Genomic DNA, 18941 nt, shown 5'->3' on the forward strand with positions numbered 1-18941 from the left:
CCAATGACTGTGAAACAAAGATGAAGAGACTTTGACTGTTTCTGGATGCCACCTCTGCCTTGCACACAAGCTACTACTTTCACTCAGTGCCTCTGCTTCACAGACACACTTACAGGTACCACACCAAACACAGCTCTCAGAGCTGACCTGAAGGTCCCCAAAACGCAACCATGGAAAATGCATCCCAATTCTTCTCTCTAAGTGAGGCAATAAGGAAGCTGAGGAGGGTGGAGAAGGAGGGAGGACACAAACATAGTCAAACTTGAAAACTAAGTGCAAAAAATAGTTTTAAAATTTGAGCTGAATGTCAGCAACTTAGAAGAAAGGCTTTCATTCTTACTGCAGGAAGGGGCATGTTCTTAAAACTATCTACTTATCATTAGTGCCAAATAAATCCCATTTGGGTAATCCCACTGATCTTCCCCAGCTCCTGTGTGCAGCCTGATGCAGTTATGTATGGTAATGTGCAGAGGAATAGCCCTCATGTGAGGGATGACGGTATGCGCGCTTTTTTTTTTTTTTAGTTTAGGGTTGTTTGTTTTTTTTAGTGACAACCTCTCTGCTTTGTCCAACCTGCCTGCTCTCATTGATTATTAAAACTGCTGATGAAAGGTCTGAGTCAGACAGCAAAGTTCTCACTTGTCCATATCTACAGATGGAAACACTAATGAACAAACAGCAGAACAACCAGCACCATTCCGAGCAAAGTTTTGCTTGGTCTGTATATGCTCCACTTAAAGCCTACCAGGTTTCAGCAGCTTGCAAAAGTACCACAAGAGTTGTTACAACTAAACCCTGGGGACATCAGCAATCATCCCAGCTGAAATTTCAGGCTGCCATTTTTCAAGTGCTATGAATCATTAATATCCAGTGCTTGTGATCAAGTGAAATCTGTAGCAGAATTGGAGTGTAAACGGCATGGTGTTCCTGTATAAACAGCATGACCTATTTATCATGTTTAAAGACTGATCAGTATAAGGATGTTTACTATTGAAAGGTGACACTGAGTATAGCAATTCTAGTCGGGGGTTTAGTTATCATACTTTTCATAAAGGGTTAATATCTCTCTCACATACACCAAAGATACAGCTGTTTTCACAGAGGTTGCAACCTTCCCAAAACAAAACTAAAGGATGGGAAGACTGAGAGGAACTGAGGTACAGACGAATAAACCAACTACAAAGTCACACAGGAAAAATGACAGAAGTCCTAAGTCACTGTCCAAGGCCTTGACCACAAGACGCATCTCTCTCCCACGCCACGAAAAACGCTTTTCTAGCACCATTTCAAAAGACATCAGGTTTTAATACAGTAACTCAATCTACACCTCAATCTAATCACACATATTTTTGGTGACAGTCCAAGACTGATTGCAGGAAAGCCCAGTGCTTAGGCTCAGCAAAGTGCTATTGGCTGCACTGGACCCAATCCTGAAGACATGCCTTCTGCTCGCTGCCCCTTACATCACTTCTGGACTGTGCACTTTTGGTTCCCATGCAGCTCTGTTCAGCTTTGACAAGCATGGCAGCCACTTGAAAAGCTTTTTTTGGGATTTTTTTTTTTTTTTTTTACTTGATGGGCTGATTCTAACTCAGTTTCTAGTCACTTCATCCCTGGAGGCAACACTGATCTGCGTGTGGCTTGGTACAGGCAGTGGCTCCCTACCAGCAGTGCCAGTTGCAGGTGCCCTCACCCCTGAACTGCAGTGCTCACACAGCAGCAGTTTTTCACCCACATTTTTGTGCAGCCAGGCCCTGACCCACACAGGGGAACTGAACCAGCTTGAAAGGGTCTTTTTAAAATTTTATTTATTTGTTTCGTGTCATTTTACAGCTGAATCAGTTCCTCACCCAGCTCATGACACAAGGCAAGGACAGCTGTGCTGGCACAGCAGAGGGATGGCCAGCAAAACCAGGAGGGGGAGGATACAAAGGAAGAACCAGCAGTGGGGGACAGGGTAAGGAGGCAAGTAGCAGTGACAAATGCCAGCATCACCACCAGATACTTCTTCCCATGAAACCACAGTTTCAGATTAAGACACAAAAGATTCACCTAAAAGTGACATTTCACACATCCTCTCCAACAGCTCTGTTGCCTGCAAGGCAGGACCACATAACAGCAGCTCCCTGTGTGGGCAGTGCTGTTTTTACAAATTGCAGTTGAGGGCTACAACTATCCCAGGGCACTGTGGCTTCACCTCTTCTGCTGACTCATTTTATGACCCAAGGGTTTGTTAGCCTGCCAGCCTGTGGTTTTTATCCTATGCTCGAAATTTGGCTCAAAACCTTTGTATATTCACAGAAACAAAAACCAAACCAAAACAAATAAAAACCAGGATTGGAAGGGACCTCCTGGACTGCCCTTTCCCCACGTTTCTGCCCACCTTTCCGCTAGCAAGAGGGAACGCAAGTCAGGTAACCTCCCACACATCACAAAGACAGTGGTGGCACAAGCACCCCAGAGCAGCACCCTGGGCACCAACACACAGAGACAGAGAGGGTGCGGCATGTGCCTGAAGTGAAACCCAGCATCTTATTACAGGAAGTGTTCAGTAACCTTAATTGTAACCCTTAAGATATCAGTCACGTTAACAACTGCCTCTACACCACCAGCTAGCTCACACATGCTGACTTACCTGGAGAAGAGAGGCTTCCTGGCAGTGCCAGTACGACTAGCCTGGACAGGAGCGGCCAGGCCAGGGGTACAAGCAATCCTAAAGTCACTCGGCTCACGTCCTCGTACTGCAAGGCAGAGGGGTCACAGCAGCAACATTTCCAACACGCTTAAGCACATTCTAAGGAGCAGGGCTTGTGCAACAGGATGTCATTTATACCTCAGGAAAATAAAACCCAAAAATTCTCTTGCAGATCTGCTTTTTATCACACTGCCCACCATTGCATAAAGATGAAAAGATGGGAAGGACTTGCTAGTACTAATGTATCCAGAGCCTCAGTGTAACGGCTCTCTGCAAAGGATCCTTTCAAGAAAATACACCAATTCCATAAAAATCTCAGCTTATCATCACAGGCCACATAAATCAAAATTTTACTATTTCTGCTGGACACCTTAACACACATCCAGGAGGCTCTAGTACACAGGTGTAAAAGCTATTATTTTACTTCTTTTTTCCTCCTCCAAAAAGCAGCTAGAAGAAAGGAAAAAACTACAGAGAATGTTTCCTACTACACATTAATAACAATTATTCAATGAAAGACTGATCTTGCCAAGACAGGAAATTAGCACATTTGCACCATCCTTCCCCCGCGCGCCCCCCCCCTCCTTTGAATGAATAGTGGTTCTCAGGAAGAAATCACTGTGTTATCAATATACCATTCCTTCCACTACTTACTACAGCTGCAATGGCCTGGAAACAAACATTTAGAGAAGACAGGATTTCAGCCAGTGTGGCAGGCTCTAGGCAAGCAGTGGCAGAAGCCAAGTCCGAACTGTGTACAACTTCCCGTTACACAAACTAACGGTGCAGAAAAGCAGCAGCCAACCTGTCTCCTCTGCAAGCCATGTACCCGAATTTTCATATGACTGAGAGCCGCAGACACCATATCCTTTGAAGAGACAGAAGGGAAGAGAGGGGAGATGGAGCGTGCAAGCTATGAAAACAGCTTCTGAGGAGCAGAAACACTGACAGATGTAGTTAGCATGAAGCAACCCCCTGGGACAACCAGCAGGGCCAGGCTGAGCCCCACTTGCTGTCTCCCTTCCTCCAGCAGCAGGGACTTGTGTCATCCAGTAACAGCACAGCCCCATTGCTGGCCAGCATTGGAGCAGGACAACAGCTGCTTCTCAACTGCCTGAGAGCCACCACCCGCTACACCTGGTACAGACCCAATCTCAGGTCTCAGCTCTGCTCTCAGTGACGTGTGTGGCACTGACAGACACTGAAGCCCCAGGAGAGGGGAGAACTCCTGCAGCGAAGCCAGCATGAGGAAGATGCAGGCACCTTCCAGGGGCTCCTCTCTCAACTAGCGCCTGTGACAACATGTGGCCATAATGGAGGTGGAGCAACCCCAGCCAAACATGCCAGGTGGTCCTGCAGCTCCTGCGAGCTCTCGGGATACCGGAATATGCAGAGAGGCTGCTCCAAACCACTGAGCTGCAATTAGTGCACTCACTGCTAATAGCGTCACTGATACACAGCTTAATGAACCTGTTCTTCAGTGGCAACATCAGCCCACGTGGCCTCTGCCAACCCTTAATTTTGACAAATGAAATGTTTGTGCGGCCAAATTGGAGAACTGGTCCTAACTCAAAACAAACCATTGGGGGAAAATACATTTAAGCAAGATCATCTCCTATTCTAGTTTGCCGAGAAACTGCGAAGAGTGGGAGGGCAGCTTAAGCCAGGCTATCCACTAAAATTTAAGACACAGAATTTCATGGTTGGCTCCATAAAAGTACTATCTTGGTCAACACCCTTACACAATACAGGCACTTAATTTGGATTCTTACTCTGCACACTTTGAGCTATTCTCACTGTTCTCAGTTGTAGCATACCTAGGAGAGAGGACCAGGCAGAAGAAACAAGAACAAGAATACAAATACATTGAAACTACCCATAATCCTTTAGAAGAGGATATTGATCAAGTAAAGCTGCAGCACAGGTGGAAAGAAACAAACCATAGAAAGACACATACTGAAAGGGGAAAGTAGCACATGCAGCAAAACCATGGAGAAGATGAACTCTATAGAGATACCATTTACAATACAACAATTCAAGACAAAATAGCAAAATCTGAGATTGAGACCCTCAGTGCTTACAGCTTTCCTCCCCACTCCATTTCCAAGTGCATTGGAGGTTCTGTCTGGATTCATTACAGGGGAGTTAAAATAATCCAAATTACAGAGATTAAAAATAGCACAGTAGTGAATAACTTTATCAACAAATACTTGAGTGTGGCAAAGGCTTACCACCCTTTGCCATACCAGGACAGCTCTTCCATGTGAAAGAAAGGACATTAGAAAGCATTTGGATATTAAGCCCGTGATAACAGTATTAGAAATGTGAAGAGGCCAAAGCTGCCGGGTTGTTTCTACTCAGCCACTGGGCAGCTATAGAAAAGGGCAGTACTTTCATGTTTTCTTACCTTGAAACAAGTCAGCAGGGCTTGAGACATAACAGTTCACATCTGCTTAGTCCTTGACTAGCTTGATATAGTTTGTGAATATTACCCTCTCTGTGCTGAGGTACATATCAACTGGTAGAACATAACGTTCTGGTCAAAAAACTGATGTGCCCAATGCCTCTGCACACCAATTCTGGATATTTCACTGCCAGAAACAACTGCAGTGTCTTTAATAGCCAGTGACTTTGGTAAAAATATGCTCTAATCCCTTGGATAGTAAAGTAAATCAGTGTAGTTCCTTCAAAGCCAGAAAGCTGAGGGTCTGCCCAGGACTTGAGCACAGCATACGTGTCTTCTGCCAAATGGACAGTCACGTGCTTATCCAGCAGTTGAAGGGCACTTCAGTTAAATCCAAGACCTGCTGCTTCCCTGCTTTTCCACAAAGATAAATCTGTTTTCTTGTCTGCAGGAGCTTTACAGAAGACTACAGTCATTTACAGAACCTGAACTGCATCAAAACCTGCTATTCCTTAGGCTGCAATAATAGTCAGTGCCTAGAAATAGCCTAGAACTCTCATATGCATCCATAAAAACCATTACCCAAAATAAATCCATACCATCTTACTGAACACTTAAGCCACAGACTGAATCTTCTGTCTATTAAATCTTGAAATTCCAGTTACAAATGAAGCTGCTGCTACCCCTACCTTTGGTGTCTTTTACCACATGAAAAATACTTGCTGCCACCAGCTCAGCACAGACCCCTGAACTCAGCCAAGGCCCAGCTGCAGCAGTGTGCAGATACCAGTAGGAAGCTTTCCCAGATGTCTGTAAAATATGTCTGGCCACAGAGATGCGGCTGCCCAAGTACTGCTTTGACATTTTGAATATGTCAGCTACACAGGCCAGACATGATGTCTCACAGGTACAAACTGAAAGACAGTTAATGTTTTAACTTATTAACTCAGGGCAGGCTTATCTTTCAAGCCTTGACAGTTTAACACAGTATAGCTGCTTCGACACCCCTTTTCAAATCTGTGCTTAAGAATGATACATCTAACAAATTCAGAGCAAAGATCAACTCTCCTGCTCTCTTTAACAGTTTATTAAGAGCAGACAGGAGCAGTGGCTTTGCTGTGTCCTAACAAACCGAACAGTTTGTTTTGGGCAGCAAACAAATTTCAGCATGAAGTACAAATGCATAAAAAGACAAGGAATATGAATCTAACAGATCAATATAAATGGGTTGTTTAGAGATGGCAAAGTGTACCGGCTGATACTAAAAAAAGATATTTCTCCCTGCATGCCCCAGCTCATCTCTGAAAGCCCCACAGCTCAGCACTTCTCTAGCAGATGCTTCCCTGGAAGCCTCCAAGAGAGCACCCCAGGAGTTACAGCCTGGGTACAATTTTGAGTATAATTATATTCAGGCACATGGATGTGGGTTAGTTGTTGTTCTAGTGATGGAAGGGCAAAAGGAAAAAAAAGAAAAAAGATACATGTCCTTATGCAACATTTTCACAATACAGAGTAACCAAGTGTTATAAAAAGCTACAGAGAAAAAAGCACATGGAGGGAAACACTAATTCAGTTCCGTGTATAAGCATAGCATTTAAAGGGAAAAAAAAGAACTGTCCTGGCTGACAACAGCTCCAGTCATCATCTCTGACCAGAACAATCCCAAACCACTCTCCTTGAATATTATCTGAAACAGGACACAGTACAGAAAATCAGCAGGAAGGCTGTGACTGAGTTCAAAGATCAGGCTCATTTAAAGTTTCCAGACAGATACGTTACCAGAGGAAAATTAAAGCCTGCACTAAGGAACACGTTCAAAACTTAAATGAGCAGCCAAAGAGGACAGGCTTCAGGCACAACAAGCTTCAAAGCTGAGTCAGGCACTGCTATGGTGTGAACAGAAGTCAGCCAGCCGGCAGAAGAGTTGCATATTTCAATTGTATCTATCACAGGTAATCATGCTGGAAATCTGTACCAAAGCACTTGGAAACGAAAGAGGTATGGTGGTAGGCCAGTTTAAGTGGTCTCTGCATAACCCCAATAACAAAAACAATAAAAGAAAAAAAGCACATTTTCACCTGATTTTGCACTGCACAGAAAAAGACAATCCCTGGTCTCAAAGAGGAGTAAAGCATGGCTATTCAGTGAGAGCCATGCTGTCATCTAATGCTGCGAGGACTCGGTTCAGCTCTTCACCATCTTGCACCCTTCTGCAATCACTTGGGCCCCCTCTGCAGAGGGGCGCAGCCGGGCAGAGCCTGGGTCATGCCCTGAGCATTTCCATCCTGCTATTCTCATGCACAGGATCTGTCAAAAGAATAAACTGAGGACAGCAAGTGGCTGGGAACACTGCCCTAGGTCTTTTATGAGGGAAAGGGAAAAGAACAACAACAACAACAAAAAGACGAGGGGAAGTCAGCTTCGTTAAGAAAATCCAGCTACAAATCTTGAGGGTAAAAGAATGAGAAGCAGCCTGTGTAGCTTTATACAGAATAAAGCCTGCCGGACAAATTTAATTGCTTTATTTGTTCTTTGACAGAGTTACAGACAGAGTGGATTAAAGGAACACAGTGGAGGTCATATTTTTTGGATTTTAGGACAGCATCTGATACTGTGTCTCACAAAACCCTAATTGAAAAATTAATTCAAAAAGACTTGGGAAGGACCAGTGCACAGCACTGGAATTGAGAACGGGCTGCAGGACTGTAAACAAATGATAATGATAAATGGCACTGTATTGAGCTGAGGGGAGGTCGTACTGAACAAGTTCATTAATTACCTGGAACAAGAATTAAAGAACACACTAACAAAATCTTTAGATTGCATTAAAGCCAGACTGTGTCTGATGGATGCAAGCCTACCGTAAGTTGAAGAGGACGTGCCCAGCACCAGGATACTGTTCCCAGATCCTTGACAGGCAGATCAGACACACTCAGGCTACAGCCGCTCATCACCCATCCCCCTCACCCCTCTCACACAGACCCATGCACTGGCCACCCTGAAAATAAACATAACTTTCTCTGTCTCCTGAGAGTCAAATGAGCTGTATCACAGAAATTCAGTCCTTCGCAGATGTCAGGTATACAGGAGTCCACTGACAGGAGGAAGGGTGAGACCTCCATTCAGGCACAGCCAGAAAACAAACAATCCCACCACTACACATAATACAGTGCCCTAAATTCCACCAAGATTTGTATTCTCCATTTCCCTCATATAGCTGAAAAAATTGTGGTTTTATGCAATAACATCCCTAATAAATCAATTTAGGACCAGACACTTCCTCTGCATAAACTGAATACATTCCAATCTTTAGGAGAGGTGAGGGAAAAAAAAACCCCCAAACCCACAAAAAACAGAACACACACCCCAGCCCCCCCCAAAAAAAAACAAAGCCAAAAAAAAACGCACAACAAAAAAAATAACAACTGGATCAGAACAGAAGTTGGTAATGCTGATTTTTAGAAGACGAAATAGATAACTTTTTAAAGTATAGCTGCTGATTTTCAGACTTTGGAAGTACTGAGGGGTCAGCATCAGGCTGAGTTTAATCAATATGCTACACGAAAAGATAAAGAATATGCAGGTAGAGCAGCAGTTTTGGCTCCCTTCTGCAGTTTTCATGCCAGAACTAAAACATATTTTTCCCAAATAACGGAACCTATCCATCATTTTTATTATCAGCCTGGATGCAGATCCAAGTTTCATCACTTGGTAAGTTGGAAAAATCTCTCCTCAGCATCTGTGTGTGTAGGGCGCCCATAAGAACACCTCATTAACTCATTAAAGAGGATTCTCACAGAGATTAGCTTAGTCAATCCTCCATTTAGCTACCAATCCATTCATGTGATGCCATTAAGCCCCTCACAAACAGCCAAGTACTTAGTAATACACTGTAGGAGTTTGGTTTTGTATCACTATACACCACACTGGTATACACAGCTACTGTATTTATGCTGAATCAGTGTGAAAACTTCTGTAGCCCAAAATGATTGTTTATTTTCAAAATATGTGAAACGTTCCCATGTGACCAGCTGACGCCAACATGGCTGTACTAAAATGGGACACATGGTTTATTAATGCCCAGTTCCAATGATTTTAAAGCATTCTTGAGCAAGCCTTGTTCCACCCCATCCATTTAAATGGTATGGCAAGAAAGAGGCACAGGCAAAAGAAAGAGTTGCAGTAATACCCAGTGGAAAGCAACTTCACTGCTGCTCACTCTCTGAACAGGGAAGCAGTCAGCAAGGAACCTCTCATCCCCATCCTTAATTTCCAGGTTTTCCTTCTTTTCCTTTTTTGTCCCCTTTCTTTGGTGCATCACTGCTGTCAGACCATCTGTAATCTATTCTCTATAAGCCTCCTCTTCATAAACAGCACAGCTGCCTCTGCCAGGGGAACCTCCCTCTCACTTCTGAAACAGGTTTCCAGCACTGCTTTGGCTCACTACAGTTGTGACTGTGGCAGGTGCACCCACTCTGATAAAGACCGGGGCTTTCCGACTGTTGAAACAAAGCAGCCACTGATTCTTTTCATGCCCTTATGCCTTGTTGGTGACTGTAGCATGTACCCAGTCACCAGCGGACAGAGTCCGCAGGCAATAGGAACCGACACGATCATGTATTACCCTAGTCAGGTTTGACTAGGGTATAAATGGGGTCCAAATGGAGTCAGTCCTCCTCAGCGCAGCAGCTCTGCAGTCGGGGAATCTCCCCTTGGCTCAGGACACCACCCAAGGTAACTCCCCGAGGCCGAGAGCCCTTGCCTTATTAGGTGAGTGCACACCTTGAGTCATCGTTCTAAAGCTTAGGAATTCTCAAATCGGTGGTGTAGTATTAATTCCTGTTGGCATCCTGTACCTGTGGTTTACTACCATTTGTCAGAGTACCAAAACACTTCTGATTAGTATAACTATTATTTTGGGTTACATCACCTGCCTAATGTGACTTTGTGCACCTCTGTGACAGTGACGATGGCAGAAAGGCTAAGTCTGCCACTTCAGCATATCAAAACAGGTATTCTGTGTTGGTAAACAGCAATTGCCATCTAGACACAAGATGGCCCTCGAGCAGCTCCATTTTGCACTGGCCTTCAGATGCCATGGCAATGCTCATGTAATAACATGAACACAGAGTCTCACAATTCCTGCTAATGAATCTCCATTCACCGCACTGCAGTCAGGACTGCTTCCACACATGTAGGTGTCAGGAGATTCGGCCCATCTAATTTCCTAACTTTAATACAGATGCATGATTTTATTTTCAAGCTGAATAATTCAAATAACATTAATTCAGTCCCATCTGCTTAAATGAACCCGATTTTTAAGACACTGACTCTTTTATATGTCCACAGTGCACTTTTATGCACAGCGACGTGCAGGATTCAAACCTTCAAAACCAACTTAATGCTCTTGTTAAAAATGCTCCAAAACTGTTTATTGCAATTCACTTAGTACAGTCCCAGTAAGCCTGCAAACTGTTCAGCTCAGACCTAGCAACTACTCTGTTACTAACTGCACAGAGAATATGCCCATCTGATCCACTCTAGAAAACACAAAATAACCTCTGTTACTAGAGGGTAAACATGGCAGCTTGCTGGATGTGCAGGAGAGGAGAACCCACTGCCCTCAGCTGCGCTGCCTGGTCCCGGGCAGTCGCCTGGAACTGATGCTGTGCAGTAAGTGGCTTTCCATATTTCAGGAAGTCAGACAAAAGATGCTATTAATGGCACTTGGGTCTGGAGGGGGGGGAAATCCTTGAATGTAAAGTTTCAAGTGACTGCACATTGATGAAGTGGAGTAAATAGCAAGAAAGAGTTGCCCACAGAAAAGGATTTTGTGAAAGGGAACTCCACAGCTTGATAATATCACAAGCACCCTAGGAATTTGGAGAATGAAATGGGAGAAACTGTGGGGAGACTGAAGTTAAAAACTGCACACTGCATGGTTCATTTTCCTGGTAATTCCTTTTATTCATTGCTATAATCAACTTGACATGCAAAGCTGTTCCAAATTTACTGACAGCTTTTCAGCTGACATCTAGTTCTCAAGGTATTTTTTAAAAAAACTTAAATAGCTAATTATTCATCGCCTTAAACCAGGATATATAACAATGTCAGGAAATCATCTGTTCGAGTTATATCAAAAAGCCTTTTGGGATTAGTTCATCTCCTTTGTATGCTGCAGAAAACGCTCACTTGTAAACAATTAAATCATCATTTGAAATCTGTCTACACTTTTAGAATCTCTGAATACAGCCTGAAAAACCATGTAAACAAATACGTTATCATTGCATCCAGGATCCCGTGCTGAAAGGTCTTCTTCCATAATATCTTTTTTGCAGGAGGCTGAAGGCTGAATTTATGGCCTAATACAGGCTCTCCGTAAATCCCATAACAGCACATCTAAATAAATATAATAGCTGCTTAAGTAGATCAGAGCTACAACATTCTCAGGTCATGCTGAGAGCAGAAGACATGCCATGAGAATATCAACGGATTTTGACACAGAGACATATTCACCTCCATGTAAGAGTCATGTCTTGTACAAAAATAGGCATTTCATTTAGCCATAAGGGTTCAGCCTTTGGCCTGAAACTACAGTAATCAAAACCTCATAGTACCCTGCTTTAAGATGCAAAGCTCTTGTGTAACATACATGTTTTAAGAGGTAGCTGGATGTCGCTGGAGCAGAAGCATTTAAAACCAGCTTTAGATTTCTATTTGAAATTGAACCTATTTCTCCTTGGGCTCCTACTGACTTGACTGCTTTTTTATGGGCTGTATCTTTGCAGATTAATACAAACACAATGTAAGCAGAACATCCCATAGGAAAAAGCTCCTTTACAAGCCTTTTTTTGGCTGAGCACTCTAGCAGTAAGTTACCAAGCCTGGACAGCGCTCATTTGCACATACAATTGTAACTGTGCAACGTGCAGGCTAACAGTTTCCATAACCACCACTGAAGTGAACAGGAGTATTCTACTACCCACCGCATATCTCAATTTTGAAAATTTGCTTTTGCAAATATATACCTTTACAAATACACTTGTCACCCAAGGTTTTTGTTTTAGAGTAACACCTACGGTCATGAATTTGAATCTATTCTACGTCTCTGAATGAAAAAATCTGTACAGTATTGAGCTGAAAGGCCAACTTGCTGTTACCGCTTCACCACTAATTGTATGATTTCATGGCTTTAGTAGCTTGCTAAACATTTTGGCTAATTCGTCTTAATCACTGCAGTCATACCCTTTTTATTACATAATTGCCGACCCAGTTAAAATAAAAATTAAAAAACCTATCTTCTTCCTTGTAGAATGGAAGGCAAGTAGGTCCTTGTGAAACCACAACTTCCTTCCAGTTTGTGGAAGAAAACACATGGCATTCATAACAGCATACAGACGGAGGGGAGGCAGACAGCACATCATTGTTTCAGAGGGGAACTCCTTCATAGCCAAGAAATCCTCTGAGATGGTATCACTGCACATTAAGGCACAGAGCCCTGACTTCTCCTGCACTCAGCGTGCCTTTTGGCCACAAAAATGGGCCCTGGACACTTTCTGCCAGCAAGCCAGTGCTGGTATCTGGGACAGTGAATTACTACAGTGGAAATGAAAGGTATGACAGTACAGCAAAGACAACTGACACAAATTTCAACGGTGTTTCCGACATCCCAAGTCCCCTTCTCAGCCACACTGAAAAACTCAGACTTGAATCAAAGGCAGGATGGATGAAGCCAGTTCATCCCCAACTCCCAGTGGACAGAATTTCATAGACAATATTGCACAAACTCCAGAACAAGCATTATTTTTAATGGGAGAAGCAGCTAATAACACAAGCACACCCTTCTTTCTGACACATAACAGGTGAAAAGAAATAACTGACTGTGCTACCTAGACTGCCATCCATCTCAACAAAACACAAAGAAAAAAAAAAAGCACACTTTTTTTCCTGGAAGCAGGAAATCATCACGTAAGGCCATCAAAGAAGATTTCTACTGACACTCATCTGTATTTGAGCACCTTCCACACATCAAGCAAGCGCCAGTTTCCCAGTGGGTTGCACGCTGTGTGTCTAGCATTTCTCCCTCTTCTGGGCTGAATTTTAGTGTCATTGTGGTTATTCCTATAGTTTGATTTTTGTTTTTGAAAGGCTAAGAGCTACCAGAAAATAAGGATTAAAAGGACTAGGTGAGTTATGATTGAATCCTGTCTAAGGGGCTGCTCTATGCCTCTATGAACAACAGTTTATTCTCATCTATCATGTGAAATTTTCACTATCCAAGCACTGCTCATAACTGTTGTGAGATGCACACAGAGGAAAATGCAGGGTTTCTTTACTGTCCTGGGAACCATGAACTGCCTTTAAAACACAACTGAAGCTAAATGGGAGGAGTGTGAACACAACCCTGTCATCTTCCTGGGAGCCTGCATCAGGGGAAAGTTATCACTCCCCCCCCCCCTTTCCTTTTTCTTTTTTTACCTAAATAAAACTGAGGGGTGTGTATTTCAGTTTCTGACAGGATACATTAAACTAAACCAACACGGAAACTGTATTCTCATGGGATGTTGCAGGCAGGTTCTCCTGCAAGCATAAGTAAAAATTTCCTACCTGCTGGAACAAAACCAGCACTTTTGGAGATGAGTGCAGACTGACTATCCAGGCTTGGGTGTGGGGGGGAAGGGATGGACACACTGGGAACAAAACAAAACAAATCAAAATCGCTACATATACATCTCCTCTTTTCTTGAGGATACTATCACAGACCTAAAGCATAAACAAACACTGTTGCTCTGTCAGAGGCAGATAATTTACTGAACATTACATTGCTAATAGCAGTATTATCCAAGAAGCAAGTGTTTCAGGGAGAAAAAAAAAAACCAAAACAGTAAAAATCAAAGGAAGGTGTTTCTAATTCTAACTATTCCGCAACTGACAGGTGACTGCCAGGCTGCAGATAGGAAATTTGGTTTTATCTAACAGGAAACATACCTCAGCTCATTCTGTTGGTAGCTTCCGTGAGCAACAGTTCCTTTAAGTAAAGGCAATATGTATTAAACACATCAAACTAAAAATGACAAGATTCCTATATTTGAAAAATAACGCACTTTTTCAATATTGTATCATACCTAATTATATTTTTACAGAGATAACAAGAAAGTTCTTTTTCTACCGAACAACTTAAAATACAGAATTTCCACAGCAAAATCTGCCAGTCAGATCAAGGGTGTTCAGTTCTTCCTGAGGCAATGGCTTTTTTTTGTTTTGAAGAGACTACTAATATACTCATTTAAAAAAAAAAAAAAAAAGTAATGTATTCTTACTATTTTGATTGAAAAGAAGCTGAAAATGTCAGGGTAAATAAACCGTAAGTCTATTCTAATATGAGCTAACACTGCTCATGCCAGAGCAACCAGGAATTTGACTGGCTGAGTTGGGTATGTTTTTAATTTGGACAAAATAGAGCAAGTCAACAGATCTGAGTTGGTGTTTGTAAAGAAAGAATCATCAGAATAGCAGTCACTGGCTTTTTAAAACAGATGTATTTGAAAGCAACCAAAAGTATACCCTGAATTCATTCATTCCTTAATGACCAGGAGAAAACCTGTCCCAGGCACCTGAAATGGAGCTCGTGCTATCTGAAGTCAGGGCTTTCTCAGTAAGCAAGAAACACCACTGTACTAAGCTAAGCAGAAATGTAATTAATGCACAGCCCTTTAGAGCTGTTTTAATGGACTGAAGTTTAAGAAACTCCATGACCTTCCTTAACATGTGGTAAGCAGGATCTTTATATAGTAATGCTTGGGCCTTATCCTTCAGTTCAGCTAAAAAAAAGACAACTCATTTCCAGAAAAGGAAGCAAGGAAATGAGCCTCCGAGTTTTTGATTGCTAGCTGAGGAAAAGTAATATATAAAACCCTAAAAAGAAAGAGGTACAATGTTAAAAGTAAGATGACTCTGAGTACTGTAATTAAGAGCTAAAACCTGCAGACAGACCTCAGAAGGAAAGAAGCAGAGGCACGGGTGGTCTGGATCATATTAATCCTGGCCAGTCTTCTGGAAGTAATGAAACATCCAAAGGCAGATTTAACGATAGGAGATGGAAATGGTGTGTGCGTAAACCTGAAAGGTCACTGAGTTACTACTGCTCCATAAACAAATAGATGTTGCAGCAGTTTACAAGGGGGACACGTCCTTTTGCTATGCTTTAATCACCCATAGCAGACAGATCATTTGCAGAAGAGGGAGGCTTCAAAGCAAAGTACACATAAACTGTTACACCTTGCAAATAGGGGCAAAAAGCTGTGAATTCATGTCATGAGAGTCAAAAAAAAAAAAAAAAACAACCCAGAAAACCTCCCACGTGATCCTGGAAAATCCTCTGCTAGGATATGGAAGTATAGCTCTTTTTGTTCTACTAATGCAAAACCATCTATAGCACAGTCAAAACATTTGAGAGGAGTACTGCATACTACAGTCTATAAGCTCTGTGCTATAGTTTGTTCGTAACACTGATTTATTATAAAATATTTCGGTCAAAGCTAGTATGTGCAGATGTAATTCTACTCAGACAAAAAAGTTGTTCCATTTTATATCGGGATTTAATGTATGGTTCTCTCAGGTACTGCTGGAAAATGTAAGTACCTCTATTCTCCAATTTCTATACTTTCTCAAGAACAGACACTGCAGTTTTAAGGTCTGCTAAATTAATGATCACCAGTAATCCAGGGTACAATTGTAGCAACTAACATCTGCCAGTAATTTGATCATGGGTTCCAATCTGATCTGATAATATAAATTATTCAGAAGGCACAAAGTTTTACTTGCCAATTTCGGCACAGATCTGAACATAACTGGACAGGATGAGAAAACATCACTGCTGAGGAGGAAAAAAATACCATCAGGTAAGGTGTGAAACATGTAATTGGTTTGTACTTCACTGAAATGTGTTTCAGCAAGAGTGGGGGGAGAAAGGCACTGCAGAAGAAAGGAAGCATTATTCTTCCTGAACACTCAACCACATACATTCAAACACTGATGTGCTGCAGCACTACTCCCAGTAAGCCCAAAATGCCTCTTTACCATTAAGAAGTTCCCATCCTTTGCCCCATCTATAACCACAGCTATGGACATCTCCATTTTAGAGCATTACTCCATAGTAACTGAGTATTCAAGATGTCCGCATCCTTTCTACCTGGAAATACACTGTGATGCTTTTCTAACCAATGCTCTCACAAAACTTCCAATAGAGTGGATTATTTTCCTTCCTACACTGCATCACAGCTTTGAAAACCTTTCTCTGAATTCACCAGAAAAGTCCTTTGTGCCTTCAAAAATTCTGTTAAGCAGTAAGAAAGACTTGAGCTTGATTTCTGATGAAGAAAATAAAAACACAATTTTAACAGCAAGTTCTACATGCAATAATATGAGTTGATCACCTACTCAGGAGCCAAAAAAGGATATTAACACTTTATAAATACCTTTAACTATTCGACAACTTTGCTTTTAGCATAAACTCCTCCAAAATCTATGTTCTTACTGCATGGGATGTAGGAGCAATTACGATGCTCTTCCCTTTCACATGTATATCCTGGGATGAAAACCATGCCATATAAATCAGACTTTTACTAAACAGGGAGATTATTGTATTACCTCACAGCAACCTATTACAAATTAATTCCCTCCAATTTAAAGCCAAGTATGCCAGCTGATGGTGTCTAAGAAAAAAAAACCTAAGTGTCAGGCAACGAATAAATTCTAATGGCAATTCTGCTCACTGCTGCACAGGTCTTGAAGGCAAAGCAAATACTTTCCTCCTGCACAATCACTCCTTGTTAATGGCAAGGCAGAGATCTCTCAGAATGCAAACACTCGCTGTGCCGGCATCCTATAACACTTGGCACCAGAGTTCTAACTTTGTTATTTCCCTGAGGAGCAACAATTTTCTTTGTGCAACAGCAAGTCAGTGTGTCTTTCCAAACCTGCCTTACAGCCAAGTTTTACACTTTGGTGAAAGAAGCCCATTGAGCGTGCCTGCCAACACGCAGACCGCGCTCGGGCAGCATCCCAGGGAAGCAGGGGCAGAGAGAGAGCACTCCTTGTCAAACAGCACTCACCTGCGAAAGCCCAGAGTGACAGACATGTTAACACTTGGGATTATTGAAAAGACTGTTGGCCAAATTAAATGAATAATGATTATGAGGTTTTAAATAAAGCAGTTATGAAAGTTATGGGGCCTCACTTTTCTTTTTCTTGGACAAAAAATTACTTCACTGAACCCCACACAGTAACGCCTGTTGGGCAAAGAAAGCTGGGACTGGCTCTTGAAATTAGAAGTTACACAGAGATTCAACCTTCAGCTGCTCAAAATACAGCTGAGACACCAGCTGAATATCTGCCACTTTGTCTCACCTCGTTTACACACAACCTCATCTATAGTTCTTGCAACATACTAGCCAAAACTTTTCTCTTTTGGCTATGCTTCCTGAAACAATCAAGGTATTTGCGTTTCAATTTTTAGGGGGCCACAGTTTTACTGTCACCATAAGATGCTGTGGGGTGTTTTCCAAGTACTTTCTAAAGGACACACAAACAGCCAATCCCATTCAAGTTCACAAGATAGACGTATGTTCAACATACACTGGACTTAAAATTTTGCACAGCAGAATACTTAAATATTTCTGAACTGACATCAGACACCACTACAATTGCATCCAGATAATGGATTCATAGTAGCAAATACATTTGACAAACTTGGGTTTTTGGTTTGGCTTTTTTATTCTGCTCATTATTTGCATAACTGACCTTCTCAAACGCCAGCAAATAGCACGGTTATCTCTCAAAGTATCTCGCCTAGTTATACCAAGCTAAGTTCAAAGTTTAAAAATGTAAATACTTAAGTGCAAGTTTCAAGACCTCCTGTAATAAATATTCTGTTTACAGAAAGAAAGTTCAGCGGCAGTACTATTTAATTTCTAGGTAAAGCACCCATAAATCTCTGTTCGTGCTGCAAACTGAACAAAGCTTCATCATTGGGATAACGCTAGAGGACACCACTTCCGAGACTGGTGGGGAAAAAATTTTTCTCAGGGGTGGGGGGGTGGGGGCTCAAGCAGGCAACTTGCTTCCATCCCCACGGCACAGGAGCCTGACTCATTCTCACTGTTGGTCTCTCTCACAGCCACATATCCTGACATCTGATTTCATATTCTTACATGCAGCCACGAAGTAAAAACGTACTTCCAGCATATGATTGCAGATGAGCCCAGAAACAGGATTGTCTTGCAAAAAACCAAACCAAACAAACAACCTAACAGCAGCTCAAAGCTTCGGACAAGCTTTGCCACAAGAATAAGTTGTGAAGAGCAGTGGAAGGCAATTAGAACCATATTCACAAAGCAGCCACTGCAGCCCCTGAGCGGTGCAGGGAGACGGACACAAGTGGAAGCAATCTGCACTGACGGAAGAGACACTCTGCACTGCCCACTGCTCAGCTCCCAGAGGGACCGAGGGCAAACCCAGTCTAGTCAGCGGACCAAGAGTTACCCCATCCTGCCTAGTCTAGTGCTTAAAATGTTTAATCAGATGCAAAAAAGAACAAAGTAATATTAGGCATGTAACATCATTTACAAGTCTTTTTAACTGTCAGGTGCAAGTATCAGAAAGAGCGGAAGTCTGAGGCATGCCACCATGGAGTATTCTGAAAGTAAAAACTGGTAAAAAGGATCTCCAGACAAAAAAAAAAAGCAGAGCAAAGCCCTCCTACACTTCAACATGTAATGCAAAAGCTCTTTAGTCTGCTTCGTACAAAAATAACAGGGCTAAGTTGATTACTCACAGGCTATC

The 18941-nt window shown here is 42.3% G+C and overlaps 1 protein-coding gene across 5 annotated transcripts in view; it reads right to left on the bottom strand.

Annotated features, from left to right (window-relative positions):
* Positions 1-18941, bottom strand: part of XYLT1 (xylosyltransferase 1) — a 207851-nt gene that overhangs the window by 154700 nt on the left and 34210 nt on the right. Inside the window, exon 1 of one of the 5 annotated variants that reach the window (XM_064461808.1) lies at positions 5789-5950. The exons of the other annotated variants lie outside the window; for them this stretch is intronic. The gene's annotated coding sequence lies outside the window, so the exon portion shown is untranslated. Of the gene's footprint in view, positions 1-5788; positions 5951-18941 lie in introns of those variants that run through there. 5 annotated transcript variants of the gene reach the window in all.

This window comes from Phalacrocorax carbo, chromosome 10 (genome assembly GCF_963921805.1).
Source record: "Phalacrocorax carbo chromosome 10, bPhaCar2.1, whole genome shotgun sequence".
Classification (NCBI taxonomy): domain Eukaryota; kingdom Metazoa; phylum Chordata; class Aves; order Suliformes; family Phalacrocoracidae; genus Phalacrocorax; species Phalacrocorax carbo.